The sequence below is a fragment of the Dipodomys merriami genome, unplaced genomic scaffold (assembly GCF_024711535.1).
Source record: "Dipodomys merriami isolate MVZ:Mamm:240054 unplaced genomic scaffold, mDipMer1.0.p SCAF_9, whole genome shotgun sequence".
Classification (NCBI taxonomy): domain Eukaryota; kingdom Metazoa; phylum Chordata; class Mammalia; order Rodentia; family Heteromyidae; genus Dipodomys; species Dipodomys merriami.
The window spans coordinates 29237928-29262155 of record NW_027206512.1 but is presented as its reverse complement, the minus strand read 5'-3'; positions in this window follow the sequence as shown (position 1 = coordinate 29262155).

Genomic DNA, 24228 nt, shown 5'->3' with positions numbered 1-24228 from the left:
AGAAAACTAGTTCTATTACACAGAAATAGAAATTGAATGGAGCTGAAGGCACTAGTAGTATAAACTCTTATGAACTCTATGATAAATATACCAATTGTATATGCAGAGATATACATGTAGGTGATAATCATAACTTAAAACTTAAGTAATCTAGCCAGACAAACATGACTCATATCTGTAATCCTAGGTACTCTCTAGGCTGATATCTGAGGATTGTGTCTCAAAGCCAGCCCAAGCAGGGAAGTCCATGAGACTCTTATCTAGAAATAATTTCCAGAAAGCTGGAATTGGAGGTACAGCCAATGAGGTCAAGCAGTAACCTTAAACAAAAAAAAGCTTGAGGAAAGCCTAGTCCTTGAGTTTAAGCCCTGGATGGACTCCCCCAAAAAAAGCAAAAGCAAAAACATAAAATAATGCCACCAAGCTTAGAGAATCTAAATAAATGCAGGTTTTGCTAATGAGAGTGTAAACTAATACACTCACAAATTAATATTGGTTCATAAAAAGAGCAAATGTTCATTGTAAAATAATAAGGAAAGCTAAATAATGAATCATAAAACAACTAATAGCTAATTTTTCTTTAATATTATTTGAAAGTAAATTTAAAAAAAATGTTAATTAGATACTTGGATAATTCTAAAATACTAGCTATTGTAGCATAGAAAAAGTCAAGTAATTTTCTACATGAATTGTTTATTCATTTTCATACATTAACTTAATAATATGATATAAAAGGAATTTTTGAAGAAAAATACTCCATGAATAATTTACTTCAAATTACCAAACCATTTTTTTTCATTTTCTTTACTTTTTTTGTTTGTTTGCTTGTTAGTTTTTTCATTCTGCCTGTCCAGTGGTTTGAACTCAGAGGTTAGGATTTGTCCATCAGCTTTTGTGCTCAAAGCTAAAACTCTACCACTTAGGCTCTTCATTTACAGCTTTTTGGCAGTTAGTTAGAAATAAGAGTCTCTAGAACTTTTCTAGTGGTACTGGCTTTGAACCAAAATCCTCACATATCTCGTGAGTTTGTAGGATTATAATTTATGAGCCACCAGAGCCCATTTTACCAAATCATTTTCTAGAGTGCAAGTGTTACACAAGAAAACTCCGTAGAGTTTTGGGGAAAAATTCTAGATGTATTTTCAAAACAGATAAGTGTTAGAGTCTAGCAAGCAGAATACCTTAGGCTTAATCCCATTTTCACAATGATTGAATGATTGAATGACTGTGTGAATGAGTGGATAAATAAATTTATAGATACTTAAATCAATAAATAGATCCTGATTACTTCTTTGCTCTTAGTCAATACCTGGATCAGGTAGTTGGCAAATTTTTAACCTCAGCAACTAATTTTTGGATAGATTACAGAAATTTAGGTCAAAACCTGGGGCAGACATAAAACAGTAGTAGACATACAGCAACTATTTAGCATTCATGAAGCCCAATGTCCACTTTGAAAGGATTAGACACAGGTCACTTGAATTAAACCATAATACCACTATGTCTTTGTTTGTTTATATTGTTTTATTTTTTGTTTGTTTGTTTTATTTTGTTTTAGAAGCATTTGCTTATCTAGCAATGACTTTCCAACTCTCTAGTCCTGCATTCATGGTTTGTATGAAGTTTTCTATTATATTGTTTTATTGTTTTGTCTTTAGTAAGTACTGCATTGTGAGTTCTTTTAGTTAATACTTCATTTTCCTATTGGATAACATTATTCCTATTTATTTATTTATTTATTATTGTCAGTTCTGGGGCTTGTACTCAATATCTGAACACTGTGCCTGAGCTTCTTTTGCTCAAAGCTAGCACTCCACCACTTGAGCCACAGTGCTACTTCCAGTCTTTTCTGTTAATGAGGTACTGAGGAATAGAACCCAGGGCTTTATGCATGGTAGGCAAGCACTCCACTACTAAGCCACATTCCTATTCCTATGGGTACCATTTAAAAAATCAAACTAAATGATGATTAGATAAATGAATAAGTAGATTTTAATGACATCAGCTTCAAAATTTCAGCGTGTATATTTATAGAAGTTTGTGAAAAATACAGTATCTTCTTGTAAAATTTAAGTATTTGCAGAGTATGCTAGGATCTCATAAGAAGATATTTCTAAGAACTCCATAAGGGACTAGTAATTACTTCTGAACTCTACTGTACGTTTGTCAATGTTCCCTTTAAAATTTTTAACAGAATATTTTTGAAAATAATTAGTTCAATCTCAAAGATTCCCCAGTGCCTTTTTATTTATCCCTAAAAGTGATTAAACTCCCATGTTAAAGAGGATAAATATTATATGAAATGCTATTTAGGGGAAATTTTCCATTTTCATTAAACACATAAATAAAATGTACCATCAAATGGAATGAGAGATGATATTTTGCTCTTTGGCAATATGTAGCTTAGACCATTTACTTTAGAATTGGGGCTTTACACTCGCCTGAGAAATTTTCATTTTTAAATTACTTTATTTTTTGTCAAATTGCATTGTACAATCGTATCACTTTTTTCTTCTGATGGTAGTTCCAAAATAATTTTTATTTGTTTTAGGTGTTAACTATAAACAAACTTTCCCACACTCTCACTGCTGAAGGATCTTTAAAGAATCTGAAATAAAAAATGTAGAATTTCATACACAGGATTAAGCATTTCTTTATACTCTCTGTCTTGAGATCTTCTCAGTTTGACATTTTATAGCAAGTGATACTTTATCCATCATTCCCACACTATGTGGTACTGTACACCACATTTGTGAGTATGACAGTCTTAACTAAAAGCTACAACTCAAAAAGAAAGTTCTTAAGAATAGAATATGAAATCTTTAACTTGATCTAAAAAAGACACTTTGGAAATCACAAGAGAACTCATAAATAAAAGATTGAGAGCCTAACTCAAAAAAAAAAATAGTATTTGCTACAACTAAAGTTTTATACAGAAATGTTCTGGTGAGAATATGGAAGTTCCTAGAGTAACTCCTCTTTCCGAATTTTACATATATACCCTAGCCCTTCCAACAGACTATTACTCAAGAATGTTCATGTAAACAATGACCTTGAATGACTTTGTCGGTACTTAATGTAATGTCTATTTTTAAGCATTTCTAGAAGAGAAATAATATAATAAGAGACAATGGTTGTTCTGTGTTCTACTAAAAAATAGAGTTTAGAATTATTTATCAAATATATAGAACAAAACAATATCATGGCTGAACACATTTAATAATTTTAAAATCCAGACTGGTTCATTGAACAAGTGATAAAACTTAAATATATCAAAATCATATGATCTAAACTGCAAAAACCAACAAAACCGTTCTAATTTGGTTCTTATTACATTCTGATTTAAATACCATAAAAGTATTTGATTTATTTTATAATCTCTTGGGCTGTGACCTTTAAACTGCTACAAAGGTTCAACAGATATGATTTAATGAATGAGATGACTGTGATCTTTAAATAAAGATATATTTAAATTCAAACTTAGATTTTAGATTCAGAATGTAGATTTTAGAATGCTACCTTTTATACTCTAGGTTAATTTGTGAATAAAATTAAAATCTAAAAATTATGCATATGAGGTAACTTTGAAAATATATGAAAGAGAATACCCTCTCTCTCTCTCTCTCTCTCTCTCTCTCTCTCTCTCTCTCTCTCTCTCTCTCTCTCTCTCTCTCTCTTCTTTCTCTTTTTGTTTCTCTCTCTCTCAAAGGGCTGAGGCTGGAAATTGGCACCTTTGCTCACTAGCCCTTTAGAATTCTTTTTTTCTTAAGTTTATGGGAAACAAGACTCATTATTTTGTTACTTATATTTCTAAAGACACATAGTACATTTCTTATGTCATCCATTCCTTTTTTCACATTTCTCTTTCCTCACACCACTGTAAGTTTTTGGCCTGTAGATTTCCATATTCATATTTTCCACCATATCTATATTCACGGGGAAATTCAGCAAGATAATTTATGTGAGGAAACTTTATATTGAAGTAGAGTAGAAAAATAGTCACTAATTATCTCAGTAATGCCATCAAACCTCTTTTCATGTACAGTGTAAATGATATAGTACTCATTATGACTTTCAAGAAAGTATGCATGCTATATTTAAGTTTTATGAACTTAGTTTGCATAATTAGATATGACATATATATCATATAGAAAGGATGAGTAGGAAATAGTCTCTTCAAACACTAAATTCTATAAAAATGTGCACAATTCTGTTACTTTAAAAATATATCATGTGTTTAATTACCAAGTTATCATGAATATCATAACTATTTTTATGTCATGTACATTTTTTGAACATTAAGTACGTGCCTGAAATTATGCTATATCTTTATGTGCACTATAGAAGTAATTTCTCAGAATAATAAGATAATTATGAGATTTATAATATTTTTACAATCATTGTAATATATACTATGTATTATCATAATATTACTATAATCATAATATGAATTAGGATTTCATAGCTCATATTAATTTTCTCAGGGTTCTATATATAAAAGAACGATCATCATGATATACATGAGGAGAGGAAAACATGAGGACTTTCTTCTAGTTGTTTCCATTAGAAGCACCACAGGAGCACATTGGGGAGCTTGCTACAATAGTGCAGAGAACTTTGTGTCCAGAGTATTGACAGAGTGTCATTTGTCTTTCTTGCTTCACCTTATACTTCTATAATCTATGATTGGACCATGATTCTCTCATCTAGTCTATGTATAGAAGCCTATTCATCTATATATTGAGAACACTCAATATCAGGGAATCTTATTTTTTCTGACTGCTTCTATGCAATTTCTGAACACTTTTAGTAAAAACCAGTGCTACGTAGGATTCATTGTAATTCTAGAGTATTTTGTTTTTATTCACATGGAGTTAGATTGGGTTCACCAAGATTAGAAAATTTCACTCTTAAGCAAAATGCAAAATAGTTTGGGTAAACTCAGTTGGTTCCTGAATGGATAATTGCATAACCAAACTCATGGACTATAGAATTGTTAAAGCATTTTAATCAAGTTCCCGGTGAGTATCATCTCACTGCAATTCCCACTTTTAGATGGTCAATGCCCCTTGATAAATGGTGGTTTCTCGTGATGTACATAGTACATTGATTCAGAGTTCTTTGTTTTGTTTTGTTTTGTTTTTGTTGGTGGTGGTGGTTTGGTATTATTTATTGTGTTAGGATTTGCTCAGACTGTTTCCTATTACTTGAGACATTCCTCATATCTAGATATATTTTGTTCATCTGTGATAGAACTGTGATCTTCTTGGCCTTTATTTTCCTAGTTAGGTGGTATTAAAAGACTGAACAACCACACATGACCATAAATGTTATTTCTTTAACAGTCCATCACATTGTACTTAGTTATTCTCCCAGAATCTCAAATGAAAAATAACATATTTCACAGTAATCATGTGCTCAACAAAGAAGTCCTTGCTTAACATCATATTATAATTAGAAGATTGGATGAAAAGTTATTCTCTCAAGTTTTGCAACAAAAATGCTATAACTTTCCACTAACTATTTAGGCATATAAGCCAATATACAGCTCATTAACTTTCAAATTTGAGGGGCTGGGAATGTGGCTTACTGGTAGAGTGCTTGTCTAGCATGCATGAAGCATTGGGTTTGATTCCCCAGTACCAAATAAATAGAAAAAGCTGCAAGTGGTGCTATGGTTCAAGAAATAGAGTACTAGCCTTGAGCAAAAGAAGATCAGAGACAGTGTCCAGGCCCTGAGTTCAGGCTCTGAGTTCAAGAATCTACATGAAACTAGAAAATATATGGCAAAGTTGTTTTAATTATGAGAATGATTAAGCAATTATTTAGAATTATTCAAGAATATAATTAAAAATACTATTTTAATAAAATTTATATATGAAAATGTTGCACATAAATATATTCTCATAAATATAGAATTTTGTAAATGGATATGTATTCATAAGTATAAAATATTTCATATGAATATATATATACATAAATATTGAAATAAGAGACCTAGATTAATAGATAGTGCTCATAGAAACAAATTGAATTTTAGTTTTACCATATACAATTTCTTTTTAAATTCTCAGATACTTTTATTAATTTAAAAATTGAGTAAATTGATTTTGCTTACATCAATATATGCAACTGGGAAGTTTTATTAGGATAGGAAAAAATTAAAGATTATAAAATGTGATTTTATAAAAAAGATGAGAGAATTACAATTCACTGTGGAGTGGCTTTAAGAAAATGTCATAAAAATACCTTCAAGTTGACACTAGTGTTCTAAATATATAGATATTTCATTTTATGATTTTCAAATGTCAAAATGTCTGCATGAACAGCCTTCAAGTTTGGGCTACAAATTTCTTAATGTTTTACTAAAGAGAAAAAAGAAACTTTTTAAAGGTGTTTCAGTCAAATAATTACACACTATCAAGTAAGAAATAAAGCCATAATTTCAAACACACCATTCTTTTAATGATCACTATCCATTAAAATAACATTAAAAATGAAAAGTGATTTTTGTGTCTCAAGTGGTAGATATCCTGTCTAGCAAGAATGAAGCCCTCAGTTTAAGATCCAGTGCCATAAGGGAAATAAAGTAAAACAAAGAATAACAACAACAACAACAAAACCTGAGGTAGAATTGTTAAATAGAGGAGTAAACAGGAACGATAAAGAAATAAAATATTTTATATATCCTTTCATCTATTACTCGTTATTACAAGTTCACTACAATGTGACATTTCTAAAATTGAAACAGGTTGAATATTGATAACTTTAACCCTGAGAATCTCAGTATTTGATTCAGATCTCAAGACATTTCTTTAAAGTATAACTAATATATTTGAAAAGTTCCTAAAAATGGTTAAGTATAACGTGATACTGATTACATAATAATATATGTTATTTTTGAGATACTATAGTCCTAGAAGTTTAGATAGATTATATTGTTGGTAAAAATCTGTGTGTTTAATGGGTATCATCATCAAACTGATCTTCATTGTGAAGCTACAAATCATTTCCATTGTTTCCATTGGCAGGTTTCATCTAAAATCAAATGCCTACGAGGCTGGGAAGGTGGCTCAATGGTAGAGCACTTGCCTTGCATGCCTGAGGCCCTGGGTTCGATTCCTCAGCACCACATAAGCAAAAAGAAAAAAGCCGGAAGTGGCGCTGTGGCTCAAGTGGTAGAACACTAGCCTTGAGCTGAAGAGCTGAGGGACAGCGCCCAGGGCCCAGAGTTCAGGCCCCATGACCGGACCCAAAAATAAATAAATAAATAAATAAAATAAAATGCCTCACTAAAGTGTATAGTCACGCTTCAGTATCCTGCGTATTTTTAACTGGAGTCATTATGTATGCTTGTTTGTCTAAAGTAGTCACAGTTAATGCTAGCCATCCAAAAAGAGTGAAACCCTACTGGGACCTTTTGTCCCATATGTCCCAGTTTTAATTGTAATTTTGCAGTACCAATTGTAGTGATAGAGTCCAATATCAGTAAATCTAATATAAGTAAATCTACCATAAATTCATTTCCAGAGATAATGTTCACAAATATATAATGCGTATATGGGGGACTGCTTGTATGTGTGTTGAGAGAGGATAGACACACAGAGAAAAAGATATTTGTAAATGGAGGAATTCAATAATGAAATCAAGTTCTCTAAGTTTACCAAGTCAAAATTCATATATCACTTGATTTTAAAACAAAACACTGACAACATTCTTATTATGACATACCCAAGTAAAAGAACCAGATGTATAAAAGAGAATCTGATATTCTGTTCTTTGCTTCAGCCAGTAATGCAATTTAATTATAATTCAGACATTTGTAGATTGGATCTGATATTTTAATTTGTTTCTTCATTTGTGAATATCTTAAAACTACATTAAACTCAGGTATTCTTAGGTATTTCTTAAACAGCAAAAAAGAAGAAAATACATGCACATTTATATGCATAAAAGTTATAAAACATTTAATTTTATAAGCTGAAAAACTATTTCTTCCATTATTATTATATGTCCTATAAATTGATCTTAATTGTTAAATTTATATAAATAAGTATAGACAAATTATTAATTATCAGCATAGTTTCTTTTGGGCTTTATTCAGAAATGCATCACACTATACCTTTTATATTATATATATATATATATATTTATATACTCTGTTAGATTATGAACATGACTTTCTGGAAGTTAAATTAGAATTTATTATTTAAATTTATTTTTATTGATAGAGCATACAGTGTTTAAAAATAAAGCAAAACTTAATGTATTTTTTAGTAGAGGATCACAAAGGTGCAATAGTTGTGCACATTTGATCATATAAAATAATATCAAAATGAACTCTAGAAAATTAAAACAAAAGGTTTTTTTTGTTTTTCATTCATTCTATTTTTTTCCCCTACAAAGTATATCAATGTATATGTAGATCTCATTATTTTTCTTTAAGGAGAACTGTGTCTTACTTGGGATTCATTAAAATTCAGATACAAATATTTTAGCAGACCATGTTTCCAATTTTGGTGAGAATATTTTAAATTTTGCCACAGAGAAACATCTAATATTTGAAGTCTGGTGTTCTGGATTTAAGCTCTTCATCTGTCAGGTGTTTTAATTTGTTAATTATTGTGGAGTTAAAGCAAAATTAGTAAATTTATCCTTCAACCTAACATATAAAATCCAATTATTTAGATTTAGCCATCAGTAAGTTTACCAGTGTTGTCATTCACTCCTATTTATGTGCAATATAAAATGGTTTTAAGTTAATCAGCTGAACTGAATGAATTACTTTCCCATTTATATTCCTGTTCCAATTCAAACTGTTACTTCCTCTTTGTGTCTCATCTAGTATACAATGTCACTAACTATGCTTAAGTTCATATTTTTCTTGTTGAAAGAAAAAGGAGGTTGAAGAAAAAATAATAAAACCAAAATTAAACAGAAAAGAATGAATAGAGTGGTTGGAATTGCGAGAAAATTAACTAGAATTGAACTAAAAAAGAGAAAATAGAGGGGAATACTTCAGTACTACCCTTTTGTTCTCAGATGCACCTATTGAGATAGAAAAAAAGTAAATTCATAAAATTAATTTGCTCCATATGTTAAAGCTATTGTGTCAACAGTACCTAGGAGCTTCTAAAGGGCAGGACTGATCATTTTTCATTTATTTCTTTAGGTGTTTTAATTAAATTAATTAATGTATTTGTGTGTTTATTGTTACATTGTCCTCATTATCTCTTGTCTTTGTGTGTGTGTGTGTGTGTGTGTGTGTGTGCGCGTGCGCGCGCACGTTGAGGGAGAGGAGGTGTCTGTCTAGTCTAAAATCTATTCCAAGAATAAATGGTTTACACTTTTTGAATTGTGTAATATTTGGAATAGTGTATTTTAATTGGTATTTCAATTTATTTTCTAAATTTCATTTAATCCTGTAAATTTGCATAATCATTTTTAGAGTATAGTTCAATGAAACAGTATAAATTGAGAATATAAGGTGTGGGAAAAATCATCTGACTTAGTATATCATTTCATCTTGCATATATAAATTCAACAAATTGTCCTATACAATACCAAATTAATTAATAATATTGATAAGATTTGTATGCAATAATTACAATATCTAACATATTTGATATTATTTAAGTGTATTTTATCTTTATCTTGAGTTTATGTTAAAAAATGACAATTAAGTTTCCATTTTTTGGTCATATTTTTGTAAATTAAACATCAAAAAAACTTGTGAGTTGTCATTCTTCACAGCATTTTTAGGTCATTTCTAAATGATCTGAAATCAATGGAAATTGTTCTTTTTCAGTACCATAAAAAAAAAATGAAACAATTCACTGATGTTCTCATGTGAAAGTATTTAAGGTATCACTGGTCATGAGAAGATAGATCAGGCTGGGTAGTTGATGCTTCCTTGACATTGGAAGGCTGTGGGTTCAATCTCTAATATTACACAGATACATTAAAAACTTATTTAACAACATGTCTGGTTTTCTATCTCTATAATGCTGAAATGGACTTCCAAAATGCAAAAATATGTTTGTCCTACAAGATGTCCAAATTCTTTACATTAGAACAACAAGAATGGTCCTGTTCAAATTTTGAGAAGACTGCCTCATTTCCATCTAAATTCTCACTGACATTACCTTTAACATCTGTTGTGTCATCATTCTGAGTATCAACACATAACCCCTTATTCAAAACATTTTAGATTTTTATTAGGTTTTTTATCTGCTTAGTCCTCAGAAGAGTCATCCACAGTCTTGTATTTCTCATGCTTCAATAGTAATTATCTGAGTCTATATTGTTACAGCACAAGCTGATACTAGGTAATCTATAAATCAAAAATAAAGTTTATTTGGTTCATGATTCTGGTGAATGGAAGATCAGCGTTATTTGAAGAATTATCTGTATCAGACCAGATGCATGGCAGCACATAGAAAGAGCATATGTAAGAAAAAGTTCAGTGAGAGAAGAAAGGGGAAAGGGCCAGTCTGGCTTTTTACTGAGAAACTGTATTAATATCTTCCTGAAGGTAGTAAAAATCCATTCATCTAACCAGCTAACACTAAATCCTACCTCACAATTTCCCCAGTACCTCTCTTATTGCATTAGGGACCAAGCTACCAGTTCACAAATCTTCGGTAGAAAAATCATTATCAATACTATAACACTATTTTAGAATATGATTTTCTTATGTAGGCATGAATGGAATAGGCATAATTTCAGGCCCTTTTCAAATTTAGTGGATCAGAATCAATTTACTATGAGTCATACGTACAATAAAGGTTGAGAGCCTATGGCAGAGAATTTAAAATCTATGATTCACCTTTGATTCTACTTATCTTGAAATGAAAACACAAGACATCCATTTTATTCCTCTTTTAGAAATGGATCCATTTTCTAATGTTACCTATCACCCCACAATCCATGTTTAAAAAGTAATTATCATTTCATGTGTTACCTGCACAGTTAGGATCTGGCTAGAATCGTAACTTTCCAATAAGTTGGCAATTTTCTGGTTTGGCTAGTTTACAATGACCTTATTTGATTTAACCAAAATCATGCACATGACATTTCCTCCAGCAGCAAACAATTACAGAGTATTAGTTACAGCATCCCCAAGTGCAGAAAAGAGAGCTAGCCTCAACACACAAATGCTATTCAATTCTGCACTTGTATCTTGTCATTGGTTAACCCCAGATTCTTTGTAGAGACAGTAAGAGGATGTAGATACAAGAAAGCATGGCATAATTATTGATACAATAATCTACTGAAATATTAACATGAAGAGCTCAACAATGATCTCAAATAAGCAAATAATGGGAAGAAAATATCTTGGAACCAATCCTTCCTGAAATCTCTGAAAAATGTTTTATTATGGCCTAGAGAATGAAGGGGAATTTGAGTTACTTGATTATATTCACAACATCTTAATTTTGCTGTCTGTCCCACCTTGACATTGTGGAATTTGTGTCAAGATACAGCCCTAAGGATAGAACACAATAAGAGAGTAAGTAGAAATGTCTTTCTCATTATGTTAACGCCAATTTACAGATTGTCAGTAGCAACCTGTTCTAATTTCTGAACAGAGATTCTGTTGCTCACATGAAGTCCTATTATAAGCCAGCTGTGTGCTTCCTTAGAACAGCATGTTATGAGCATTCTTACATGAAAACAAAAAAGAATCTGTGAAAATAATAAATGCCATAGCTTCTTATTTCCAAGTTGACCTCTAGCTAGTGATTAACAAAAGTACTTTCTGGTTATATCTGATTAAGGATAGAATATAAAATGTAGGACTTGCCCATCCATTGGTTTAAAGTCATTCATTGTTACTTATAAATGACTAGATTCTTTGTTTTACTTTGTTTTACTTTACTTTCTATTGAAAGATACACACACACACACACACACACACACACACACACACACAAACTATATACACATACATGCAACTAACTCTGATGACCTTTTATGGCCATTAGAACTTACATTAATTTAAAAAGGAAGAGACTAATAAAGAAAAACATAGATTTATTTAGTCAGAGTTCTGAAATGCACATGACTGTTCCTCCAGGCTTAACAGGTTGTAATAATGAGCTGGCACAATGCCTGCTCCTGCCATCTGCTGTTTTTCAGGGTGTCTGTCTTATCTAATGCAGAGCAACCCATAAGCAAACTAGAATCATTGTTCATTCTGCCTACAGAAACATACCCATCCTGGAAACAGGACAAGGAGAAATCCACTAACATTTAGCTAAAAGGCCATCCATGTTCTATAGAGAGGAAAGGATGGAAAGAAAAAAAAAGATGGAGAAAAATAGTGCCCAGACTCACTTTTTTTTCATTGCTTTTCAGGTTTTTTAAATACAATATCTGATGACCTAGCAGTCGTTTTGTTATGTTTTTTGTCCAACTCTTTTTAAGCAGTCATTAAGATTTAGAACAACAGTTTCTAGGCTTGCTATCTTTCTCTGCAAATGAATAAACATACGTTTAATACAATTTTGCAATCTTGTTTTATCAGCAGAGCTGAACAAACACATGTAAACATGTCTATGAAATAAAAATACCAAAGGCTGCTTTTTTTGTTTTGTTTTGTTTTTGTTTGGGGGTTTGGGAGGGGATTGTTTTGGGGTTTTGGAGCTTTTTTTTTGAGAGGGGCATTTCTTTGGCTTTTTTTTCTCTGAAATAGTTTGTACTTTATCATTAGATAGGTAAAAGAGAGGCCTTTGCTCTTTTCAGTGTCCATGTTCATAAGTGTGAATGTATGTGTTTATATAATATTCTTTCAAATTTTAGGGGATTTGGAAGGTGGTAAAAAAAACAGTAATAATGTCTGCAGCTTGAAACTGCCTAAAAATGACTTCATTATAAGTAGGAAGAAAAACAGCAATTGATTGAGAGCCAAAGAAAACATTTAATATTATTTTCATTAGTTTTCCTATATGGTTCTGTGTGTTTGTGTCTGTGTGTATGTCTGTATCTGTGTGTGTCTTCCCACTAAGACTTGAACTTGGGACCTCAGGCTCTTGCTTGGCTTAAATTTGTTTAAGGCAAAAGTTCTCTCACAGCAGCCATGCCTGAATTTCCAGTTGTTTGTTTTAATCTATTTAGTGCTACTTTTGAAATTTGATATCACTTTCACCTGTGAACTAGTGAAGTGTACTACATTGTGGTAACTGCTAGGATAGCACAGAGGCTGTTATAAGTCTTCATGCATCCAGATTTTTAACTCAGGGATTTAAGAAGGGTACTGTGAGTAGTTTTCTTTATATATTAATTTCTTTGCAAAAACTTTGAAGACATTATTTTCTTACAATTTCAACAGTATATACTACTCAGAAAATAATTCTGAATAACTATTTAACAAGTGACATATAAAAATTAAGACAAGAGCTGGGAAGGTGGCTCAGTGGTGGAGCGCTTGCCTCGCATGCATGAGGCCCTGAGTTCGATTCTTCAGCACCACTTAAGCAGAAGAAGCCAGAAGTGGCTCAAGTGGTAGTGCACTAGTCTTAACCTAAAGAACTGAGGGACAGGTCTCAACCGGCAAAAAATAAATGAATACATTCATAAAATAAAATTTAAAAATATTAGAACAAAATAATTGAGCCAGCTTGTCTCTGTGGATCATGTCTTCAATCCTAGCTACTCAGAAGGCTGAGATATGAAAATGGATTTGAAGCAAGCCCAGGCAGGACAGAATGTGAAACTCTCATATCCAGTTAACTTTCAGAAAGCTGGAAGTGGTGCTGTAGCTGGAAAGTGAACGTGGTGGTAGTCTGAAAGTTGAAAGCTGGAAGTGGTGGTATACTGCTAGCCTTGAGCAAAAGAGCTCGGGACAGTGCCCAGGCCTGAGTTCAAGCCCCATGTCCAAAAAAAAAAGAGCTAAAATCAACCACAAGACACTTCAGTACAATAATGTAAAAACTTTGCCCACAGATATCTACTTAAGAGTTCAGTCTTGCTTTAAACCAACATATTTTTGTTAGTAAATCTGAAACTGATTGTTATTATATATGTATATATTCCTATAATCAATGCATTTCATTAGATACTTGTATAGATAGACTTATCTACAAGTTATGTCTTTGAAAGTAGTACTTTGCTGAAGTTTGATTATAAAATTAAAACTACGTACAGAATAAAGACTGCTATTGCAAGACACTTTGTTACTAAGCATGAAGCATGATATGAAAATTTTAATATAAAGCATTAGGAAAGTTATTTTTCTTGAAGAATGAAACTGTTTTTCATCATAGAAATTAACTATTTTTATCGATCATGATTTCCCTTTGTAATTTTATGATTATGATCTTGTTTTCAGTGCTAATCCAACACTTACTTTGTTAATAAGAGATAAATTCTTTCAAAATTTTGAAGTGCACTCTTAAATATTTTAGCATCTAATCTTTGTGAAAAGTGTAGCAAAAGTTTATTTTCTAAAAAAAAAAGAACATCTCAAAAACAAATTGTTTAAATAGGGATACAGGTGGGCCCATTGCAACAATGAAATGTACAAGATACTGTGTTAAAAATGAACTTCACAACAAAAGGAGGAGGCTGCAATGCTTGGTAAGAAATGTAGGCATTATCCTGCCCATGTAATTGTAACCCCTCTGTACAGTATATTCACAAATAAAAAAAAAAAAAAACGAACTTCACAACTTTTTTGGGGGGAGATGGTAGGGCAGGGGATGGTAAGGGGAAACAAAGGAGGAGGCAACAATGCTTGATAAGAATTGTACTCATTACCTTGCTCATATAATTGTAATGCCTCTATATGGTATTTTCACAATTAAAAAAATGAAAAAAAGAAAGAACCTCTCAATGTTTATATTATTCTAATGTTTTGTTTTTCTTTATATTTTCTTTAAATGTAAAGTGCATATACTTTGATGCATCATCTATGGTACTTGAATTATTTTTGTAATTAACTTTTATTTAGTTAGTTCACAAGGAAAAGTTTTCCCTAACCTTATTTAATATCTGTGGTGTTATATTTTCTCTTAGTAATATGTCATTTAAAAATAGCTTGCATGAAAAACATAAAATAATGACAAAAGTTATTCTTCAGTGTATTCATGATTACTTATTTCTCTATAGTTCTTCGTGAACTCTCCACCTCATATTTATATGTGATCTATTAGAATGTCAAATCTTTGTTCCAATATCTTATGACTTGTTAGCATAATTTCCTCATATACCAAGTGTGATAAATTTGCATTTGTTCTTTGGAGTTGTCATGAAATTACATAAGATAATATGTATATACCCTGAAGTCTACCTGACAAATAATAATGAGTCTTAGTTTTACCTCAGCACTAGTACTACAGCTCTTTGAAAGCAGAGGATTTCTCATTTAAGTTGTAAATTTTATAATGCTTACTACATGCTTTAATCATTATACCCTGAATTAAATAATTCTAAATTAAAGATTGAATAGCTATCAAGTGATCCAGAAACAAATGAAATATAAGCCTATTAGAATACTCAATTTGAAGGGAAACAAAAAACAAGTAAAATACCAGTCTTTGTTATTTTAAATTTTTTAGTATTCAGACTCTAGTAAAGGTGGCATTTGGTCTAAAACTGAGATCAGATGAAAACTTGAAAAAATCTGTATTTTTCACTTAACTAATAAGATCATGAAAGTTAGAAGGTATAGACTAAAAATACGAACATATCATAATTATAAACAGAGGCAATAAAGAATTATTAGAAAAAATAAACTACTTTTACATTCCACATTAGAGAATGCATAGATAAAACATAAATTTTTATACAAATACATTCTACAATATTGTCATAGAAATTAAATAAAATGATGAATAAAAACAATGGAAACTTAGTCATCAGACATATATTTACAATCTTAGAATCATCAATAAAATATCAATTGTGCAACACCATTACTTCATATACACACCTACAGGTCTCGTTTCCCATGTTCAACATTATTTCTGTTGTTAACATATACTTTAATATGTCTTATTACTGACCTTCAGCTCTCATAAATGCAAGCAAAATTTTTCTCTGAAACTAAAATCTCAGTGATGATTTTGAATTTCATTCTTTTTTACTTGATCTTTTAAGTATTTGATAGAGAATAAAAGTAATAATTGTTCATGGACCCTTTAAAATCAATATGATCGTCGAGAATGAATGCAGTTGTTTTGGATTGGCATTTATTCAAAGACTAATTGTTTTATAACGGAATATAAGAAACCCAATGAAAATAATGAGAGAAAGACACTGACATAATTCAAAACTGGACATTTATTGGCTTTTTATTTAAAATTGAAGTACTTATTTGATTTGCACACAAAATCATTAAGTTACTGGGATAAGTAATTGCTATTATTTTTATTTAATTTATTTGCAGTGGATATTTGGTGTCTATAGATAGGAATACAAATTCACAAGAGCAGAATGTATGATTATTCCTTTTTAAGAAAAATATGAACCAGGAAGTATTGTGCAGGTTCATATCCTTACACTCTAGAAAATGAGGCACGAAGATTTTATGTGGAAGCTCACCCTAGGGTACACAGCAACACTCAATAAATAAATGAATAAGCCAATGTCAGCATATAATGGTGATTATCTCCACTCTGATGTTTATGTTAGTATTATGCTCATGTTTGGGTCCCTAACTCCACCCAGACTTGAGCCCCTCCCATCCCTGGAGTTCCTGCTATACAGCTGGCCCCTCCCTCTCCACGCCCAGATCCACCTGGTTTCCCATCCACCTCACTTCTGACCCTCATACCTCTCTTGCTACCTGGATGGTAACAGAGGCCATGTGCTACCTCTTGGGGGAAATATGGTTCCTCTAATAAACCTTATAATAATCTTTCTTCTGTGCCTGCCTGTCTCTGCGTGGTCGTCTGGGATGGATGTGTGGGTCCCTTCAGTTTATCACATTCACATTCATGTTTATTGTAATACAAGTGCATGTCTTGTCATTATACAAATGATATTCATGGTCAATTTCATTTCTGTTTTGTATTTTATCACACCCTGAGATTCTTTTAAAAAGGTGCAACAATTCTTACCAAAATGAATTTAAAAATCATTTTGTAATTCACTTGTAAATTACAAATGGTCACTGTATTAATAAGTCATATTTGAGAAGTAAATGGTAATTCGAGACTTGTTTTGTTGCTTTTGAAATTTATAAAACTCATTCAGTATCCAAAACATAATCGATAAAATGTTTGCTTTTTGTCAAGAAGGCAACATTTCATTACCATAAAACTGTGATTCATCAAATCCACCAAAACCTTTAAACTGTACTTATACTAGAAACATATGGGCTTCAAAATGATATTTTTCCTTAACCCTTCGATGAACTACTAAGACATAATGTTTAAAAATAATTTCTACAGAATAATACTTAAAAAGCCAGGAATCTATTCAGTGATTGGTACAATTTAAAATGTATAACCTTTCATCTGTTTTTAACAGAGGTGATTCCAAATATTGTGGCATTGTAATTTCCAATGTTCATCCACAAGCATATTGTAGGTACAAGTACCATATTAAATGCTTTATTAGGACTGTAATGGGTTTACTCCTCAGTGACAATAGTTAGTGACCCACAGCTTTGGAAAGCTTTCAGAAGACTATACTGAAAATCAGAAACAAAATCTAATTATTAATATCAGCAGATTTATGCAACTAGAGACAAACCACAGAGTCTCAATTTGTTCACACTGCAAAATCTATGATAGATATTTGGAAACCAATATTCATTGTTGGAGCTTGAGTTAATATCCGGAACATGTAAAGTCACTTTATTGATTCAATATGACACATAATATTTGACTACAAACCTTGAAATATTGCAGTAAATGTGTGAGACAAGATTATTTTCCAATCTTTTCTGGATAGAATCTAACAAAATTAATCAAAAGATAAGGAAAAATGAAAATGTTGACCTTTCAGAATGTTAAGTTTGGGGTTCATCCTAAAGGCAACAGTCCACAATAAGTGATAATAGTTTTTGTGTGAAGGCTTCTAGAATTCAATGATTTTCTTTGCCCATCTCAATGGGTTTCAGTAGGTCTGTGTCACACTCTTGATATACAAGGCCATTACTAGAATATACAAAATTAGGTACACACACACACACACACACACACACACACACACACACACACACACACACACACACAAACACACACACACAACATAGGTTATGATAAATTGAGAACAATTGTTAAAATGTATTTGTAGAACTGAATACTACTAGCAAATACTTTAAGAGTAGAGGAAGATGGGCCTTGTGATCTTTATTGCCATGTGTCCCTGAATAAACAAATAACATTGGGGATGATAGTCTATTGTAGTATTAATCTGACTGTGTCAGTATCAGCCATTATGCCAGGTATGGTACTTCTATGATGACATCAAAATAGATATTGGGACTTTAGTGTATAGCTATTGTTCTGTAAGGTGTATTTTTTTCCTCAGTGTCCATTAGAATTCAGAATTAAAATACTTTATGCTTATAGGACAAAACAAGTATTTATCATCTTTGCTCAGAGCTTTTAAAGTCACTATATGTATTTATACTCTACTTCTAAAGAACCTTATTATTCTTGGTATTTCAGATATCTCATAATCATTGGTCACCATAGTAATCACAATTTACTAAAGGGATCTTGTAAAAGTCAAGTAGCAGATATTATGGAAATCCTGGTCAGGTGTGCTTCATCACCCTTTTTGAAAAAAATAGGCAACAACTTGTTTGATAGGCAATTTGATTGATCTCTGTATTCTGAGAATATAAAATAGTTGAAAACTTTGCATTTGTCTTAATCTAATGACTCAGACTTTGATCAGTTTTGGATTCTGGATGTGATCTCCTTAGATTTAGTTCTAAGCTTCCTCAAATTATTTAACAATTAAAGGTAACTATAATATATACTGCTGGCATCACCAAAATTTGATCCTAGTTTCTTGGTAGGAAGCAAAGCTTTCATCATTAAAAAAAAAGCAAAGAAATCATTTCACAGTGAAAGGTGCATAGAAAAGAAATTTGAGTGCTCAGTGGCAGAACTGGAAGTAGCCTATAAAAAATTGATCTGTTTCTTAACACATACTTGTATAATGTATTTTTATATGTAATATGTACAAAGAAGCAATTGTCGGCCCATAGTTGCAATCAGTAGAGTTTAAATCAAGACGGAAGTAACATTGTAGCGTCTAAGGGTTGCAATTCCCATTATTTCAGTCTTTCATTTACTCTAGAATCACTGAATTACCAGCCAAAGGAAGGCAACAATGTTTCAATACAGAGGAACAATAAGAATTTTACTCATCTGAGGTTGTGACTTCCCTGTTTTTCTGGGTCTACTTGGCTGATAATCTAAAGGATAAACCATATTTTATTGATAAGTAGCATTGATATTTATTGAGGGAGATATTGCTTTGCTCTTGCTCTTACAAACTGGAAAGAGTAAGATGAACATGGAGGACAGAAAATTACCTGTAGTGTCTTTTGATGCTTCCATCTCTAGCAGTAACTCTGAAGAGTAATATCAATCAAAGTGATCTTGGAAAGGTAAAAATAATCTAAATGTACTAATATAATATCTAAGACAAAATTTTAGTCATTTAACCAAAACTAAAGGGAACTACACCAGAAGAAGTAGAAAGAAGCAAGTGATTTAGGTACATCCTAGGGAGTAATTTCTGTGGTGGAAAGGCAGTCAAAAGCCTTGCAAATTTTAGTTTTTTCTTAAAAAGACATCATAGAGCCTCTGTGGCCCATTGGATTTAGTGCATATTGTAAGCTTAGCACAGTGTATTAAAAAAATACATTATTTCCTTCAATCCATCTGTGTGTGTGTGTGTGTGTGTGTGTGTGTATGTGCGTGCCCATGCACCCTGTGCATGTCTGTGTGCATTTGCCCTAGCCTGTGCTGTTATAACCGACTGGATACAGTTTTAACCTAACCTAATCTGACCTCCATGCCAACATACTGTGCCTATTTTATACCCTTTGCCTTGGGTCATCTCTGTCACCACGAGCTAATCAAAAGAGACAATTTAGTGATACTGACCCATATAAAAACATGGAAGTTATGGTTATATTGTATCAAGTTATCATAAAACTCAAACATAAACGGAACAGGAACAGCTATGTGTCCTATGGATAGAATCACATAACAAATGTTTGAGTATAGGTCTCTACTCCGCAGTGATGAATAATTAGGCAACAACCTGTTTTATTAACATTGTAACTCTTTTTTAAAAAAATAAGTTTTTATTGTGAAAATACCGTACAGAGGGGTTACGGTTACACGAGCAAGGTAATGAGTACATTTCCTATCAAGCATTGTAGCCTCCTCCTTTGTCTTTCCCCTACCATCCCTGCCCACTCATCTCCACGACTACACTACCCCCACCCCTCGTCAAAGGTCAAAGTTGTAAAGTTATTTGAGACTCTTATCTCCAATTAACCACCAGAAAACCGGAAATGGCGCTGTGGCTCAAATGGTAGAGCACTTTTCTTGAGCTAAAGAGCTCAGGGACAGCGCCCATGTAAATAGGGATACGGGTGGATCCATTGCAACAATGAGATGTACAAGACTTTAGGTCGAAAAACTAACTTTACAACTTTGGCGGGGAGGGAGAAAGGGGAGAAAGGGGGGTGGGTTGGGAAGGGATGGGAGGGGGAAAATAAGGAGGCAACAATGCTTGATAAGAAATGTTCTCATTACCTTGCCCATGTAATCATAACCCCTCTGTACAGTATTTTTGCAATAAAAACAAAAACAAAAACAAGCAGTTATTTGCCATTTTAGGAAGATTGGTGCCACAAAGTCTGATGTGCTTTTATTAACACTGTAACTCTGTACAGTATTTTTACAATAAAAAGAATATATATATATATATATATATATATATATATACACATATATAGTCTCTTGAAGGACCTCCATAAAAAAGAATATATATATATATATATATATATATATATATATATAGAGAGAGAGAGAGAGAGAGAGAGAGAGAGAGAGAGAGAGAGAGTCTCTTGAAGGACCTCCATACTGCTTTCCAAAATGGTTGAACAAGTTTACATTTCCAACAATGCAGTAGGGTTCCCTTTTGACCACATCCCCTCAGCATCTGTTGTTATTAGAGTTCTTGATTATAACCATTCTAACTGGAATGAGGTACAATCTCAATGTTGTTTTGATTTGCATTTCTTTCATAGCTAGAGAAGTTGAACATTTCTTCATGTGTCTATTGGCCATTCTTATTTCCTCTTCGGTGAAGTCTCTTTAGCCCACTTATTAATTGGGCATTTGTTTCTTTGAGGATTTGTTGTTAGGGAGTTTAATTTTTTTGAGTTCTAATATATTTTAGCTATGAGACCCTTGTCTGTTGTATGGCTAGTGAAGATCTTCTCCCAATCCATGGGCTTTCTCTATTGATCTTGCTAGCTATGTCTTTTGCCATGCAGAGGCTCTGCAGTTTAATGCAATACAATTTGTTGAACCTTTTTCTGATTTATTGTGTTTTGGGGTCTTTATTAAGAAAATTTTGGCCTCTGCCAAGGAGCCCTAGAGTTTCTCCTATTCCTTCCTGTAATGTTTTCAGGGTGTCTGCTTTGACTTTGAGGTCTTTGATCCATTTGGAGTTGATTCTGTTGCAGGGTGATATCTGTGGATCTAGGTTTAGTTCTCTACACATATGGAGTTCCCCTATGACCCAGCAATCCCAATTTTAGTCATTTACCCTAACAATCACAAACAAGGCCATACTAAAGCTACCAGCACAACTATGTTTATCACCATTATTCACCATAGCTAAGCATATGGAACCAACCCAGATGCCCCTCAGTAGATGAATTGATAAAGAAAATGAGATATAGATAAATAGATAGATAGATAGATAGATAGATAGATAGATAGATAGATAGATAGATAGATAGACAGATAGATAGATAGATGGATATGCACGCACTCACACACACACACAATGGACTTCTATACATCAGAAATAATGACAGGTGGACCCATTGCAACAATGAGATGTACAAGTCGTTATGTAGAAAAATGAACTTTACAACTTTGGTGGGGGGTGGGGGGAGGATCATGGAGGGGGAAGGGGAGCATGGGAAGGGATGGGAAGGGGAAACAAAGAGGAGGCAACAATGCTTGATAAGAAATGTACTCATTATCTTGCCCATGTAATTGTAACTCCTCTGTACAGTATTCTCACAATAAAAAAAAAGAAAGAATGACACCACCCCATTTGTTAAGAAACGGAAAGACTTGGAAAAAAATATATTAAATGAAGCAAGACAGTCTCAAAAAAACATAGGTCCCATGGTTTCCCTTATCTGCAATAACTAGTAAATGCCTAGGATAAGCAGAAGAGGTCAAAAGCTATGTACATATGACCATATAACCTGATGCTAAATGAAATGAACCCCAAGATAGAGACACAAGAGGTTTTATCTTTGTTGCTGTTTTTTATAGTGTATTTAGAATGTACTATGCGATTTTTGTTTGCTTGTTTGTTTGTGTGTTCTCCCCCCATGCTAGAACCCCTGATGTCACTGTATTTGATTCTAGTGTCTTGCATCTTGTATATACATTTTTCTAATTGGGGAGAGGAAGAAAAATAACAAAATACAGAAATAAGGATACAGGATGACCCATTGTAATAATGAGATGTACAAGACAGTATGTTGAAAATGAATTTTACAACTTGGTGGGGGCGGGGATGTGAAGGGAGGGAGGAGTTGCTGTGGTGTGGAGGGAAGGGATGGTAGGGAAAAACAAAGGAGGTTGTAACAATACCTGACAAGAAATGGACTCATTACCTTGCTCACATAACTGTAACCCCTCTGTCAAGTATATTTACAATAAAAATATATATATTAAGACAAAAAGGGTCTCTTTTTATTCTTTTTTGGTTTTGTTTCATTTTTATTTTGTCGATTGTGGGGCTTGATCTATGGGCCTGGGAACTATCCCTGAGCTCTTCAGCTCAAGCTGAGCACTATACCACTTGAGCCACAGTGCCATTTGCAGTTTTCTGGTGGTTAATTGGAGAAAAGAGTCTCAGGGACTTTCCTACCCATGCTGGATTTGAACCATGATACTCAGATCTCAGCTTCCTGAGTAGCTAGGATTACAGGTGTGAGTTACTGCTTTTTATTGTTAACATATATTAATCTTAATATTATTCAACTTACAAACATGGAATATATTAGAAATATTGTGGAAATGAATGCACTACCAAAAGCTAATAATTTTCTGTATGATTCCCACCAAAATTCCGAACTCATTCTTCACAGAAACAGAAAAAAATAATCCTAAAGTTATTTGGAAGTCTAAAACAAACAAACAAATCCCAAATCAATCAAGAGTAGGAAGAATGGTGCAAAAGGATTCTACCAAGTCATAGTCATTCAAATGATGAAACTAAAGATACATAGAGCAATGAAGTACAAGACCAAAAATAAATCAGCAAAACTAAAGCCATTAGATTTTTGACAAAATATCCAAAATACACAATATATAAAATAAAACTTTTTGACAAAATGGAGCTGGAAAAATTGGATAGAATAAAGTAGGCAGAAGTTTGAAAGTAGATCAATATCTCATACTCTGCAGCAAAATCAATTCAAAATCTAAATGTAGGACCTGGAATTTCTCAAATCCTACAAGAAAATATATGGAAAACACATCAGGAAATAGACAAGCAATAACAATACTCTATGAGAAGGATGTCAGTTGCTGAAGAAATAAAGGAACAATCAATATATGAGATAACATTACCTAAGTAAAAGAACTAAAAACTAAAATTGAAAAACAAAAAAAAAATTCTTTACCATGAAAAGCACTTTCTCAAATGGACAATCTACAGAATAAAAATAAAACAAATCTTGGCCAGCTACTGATCAAGCAAAAGTTGAATATCTACAACTATAATCAATAATAAGTTCTAACAAATAAACTGCAAAAGAACCAATAATAAATAAATGTCAGATGAATTCGCTAGATAGTTGTCCAAATTTGCTAATAAAGTCAATAATAAACAAATTACTGATAAAGAAAATGCTAATAAAATGTTAAGAAAGAAAAATAATGCTAATAAAGAAAAATGGCAAGCATTATTAGCTATAAAGAAATGCAAATCAGAATAACTTTAAGATTCTATCCAATCCAATCAGAATAGGAATCAGTAAGAAAA